We start from the raw sequence: 2,271 nt of genomic DNA, 5'->3' as shown, positions 1-2,271 counted from the left end.
CTTTAGGGAAATGCGTGTCCCCGGAGGCTGGAGAGAGTTGGCTCTGCTAAGAGCACTGGCCTCTCTTCCCCCCAAACTGAAACTCCAGTTCCAGGGCATCTGGCACCCCCTCCTGGCAGCCTCAGGCTTTGCACGCACAGACATGGATACCGGCAGAACACTGGGACGTAAAGGAAAATAAAGAGAGAAGATGTTCTACGAGGTAGAGCGCACCAACCTGCACAGCGCTGGGGTTCCGGAGCTCTAGGGGGAAATGGAAACTAAAAAGGTCCATTGGCGGTGAGGATGGAGGTAAGCCTGGTAAGGAAAGACCCCCCTCCTCCTTCTCCTCCTTCTTTTTCCTGATCTTGGTGGCTAATCACAGCACTTGAGAGGCAGAGGAAGAGGCAGGCAGGTCTCTGAGTTCGAGGTCAGCCTGGTCTACAGAGAGAGTTCCAAGGGCTACACAGAGAAACTGAAAAAAGAAAAGCAACAGCACATTTTTCCCCCCATCGACATACATTTTAAGTACAAAAGGCAGTGGGGAAAAACTCAGTAAAACACACTGAGAGCATGGACGTGGGCTTCTCAAGTGAGAGACCCAGCTGTCGTTGGCAGCTGTATGTACTGTTTTTGATGGATAAGAACCCCAAATGAGGTCACAGGGTGGCTCCTCTGTGTTGGACAGGATTAAGGCTGATACGGTAAAACCCTAGGTTGCAAGGGGAAGTTAAGATGTTCTTTTTTTTTTTTTTTTTTCAAACCTTGTCTTAATTTTCAACACTAGATGGCTGCCTAGGGGCAGGAATATGCTTCCAGCTATGAAGGAGGCGGGTAATTATCCTACTTCACACATTTTTAGGGGAAAAGGAAAGTGTACAAGCTCTGGCACTTCTGCAGCAACCGGGCAGGGAATCCCCTCCGCCCTGCTCTCTTCGCTCTCAGAGAGAAGAGACAGATGTTTGCCGCTCGCCGCTGGAGCCGGTGTGGGGGGTGTGTGGCCTCACAGAGGAAACAGACGAAGCCAGCCAAGCCAGCCGTCCCCCTGACCGGCCAGAAGAGTCTCCACTTGTACCACCTTCATCTCTCCCAGGGCGGGCCTCACCGTGGGAGTTCTGCGCCTGCAACTCCATCCGCAACTCCGCCCGTCTCCTCTGCCCATGTATATGTATACACACACACACACACACACACACACATACACACACACACACACGCTTGCCTGGTGCCCATAGCAGCCCGAAGAGGGTATCAGGCTCGCTGGAATCAGAGTTACATCGAAGGTTGAGAGCCATCCTGTGGGATCTGGGAATTGAACCTGGGTCCTCTGGAAGAACAGCCAGTGCTTTTAACCTCTGAGCCATCTCTTCGTGTGCGTGTTAATGAAAGAGTTCAGAAATGGACTCAAAAGTGTCCATTAGAGTTTGAGAGAGAACAAGGTAGGAAAGCCATAGATCCTGGCAGCTGGTGGGAGGAGAAAGATGGAGAAGTGGAAACGAGTCAGGCCTTTTGAGTTAGGGTCTAGGAAAGCTGGCAGGCTGAGTAACATAGGTTAGTTAGTAGCTGCGTGTCGGAAGAGGGGCTATGGTGGCTTGAATGAGAATGGACCCCATAGGCTCATATATTTGAATACTTGTTTGTCAGCTGGTGGAACTGTCTGGGAAGGATTAGGAGGTGTGGCCTTGTTGGGGGAGGCCTTGTCACTGGGGGTGGGCTTTGAGCTTTCATACACTGTCCTCAGCTCTTTCAGCCTTTTGGTTGTGTCTCAAGATGGGAGTTCTTAGCTACTGCTCCAGCTCCATGTCTGCCTGCCAGCAGTCATGCTCTCCACCATGAGGGCCCTGGATTCTAACCCTCTAAAACCTTAAGCCCTAAATAAACTCTTTTTTCTGTAAGTTGCCTTTGACATTGTGCCTTATCACAACATGGAAGAGCAGGTAAGACAGGAGTCTTCAGAAAAAATGAAAATATCTAGAGGGTCATGGAAATAGTGAATAAAGTGAAAGGCACGTCCCAAAATAGGTAGGTGTAAGATAGTGAGCTGCAAAGTCCGGAAACAAGAACCAACAACCAAAACCCAAAACCCAAACCCCAAACCCAAAACAAACCTACACAAAACAAACCTATTTGTTGTTTTGTTTTTATAAAGCTTTTAGCCATGAAGTGTGTGACTCTTCATGAAACAGCTCTTTTCTTTTCCCTTTCCTTTCCTCTCCTCTTTTTTCTTTCCTCTCTTCTCCTCTTCCCTTCCTTCCTTCCTTCCTTCCTTCCTTCCTTCCTTCCTTCCTTCCT

The sequence above is a fragment of the Psammomys obesus genome, unplaced genomic scaffold (assembly GCF_907164565.1).
Source record: "Psammomys obesus unplaced genomic scaffold, mPsaObe1.curated_primary_1811, whole genome shotgun sequence".
Lineage (NCBI taxonomy): Eukaryota > Metazoa > Chordata > Mammalia > Rodentia > Muridae > Psammomys > Psammomys obesus.
This window is presented reverse-complemented; position numbering follows the sequence as displayed.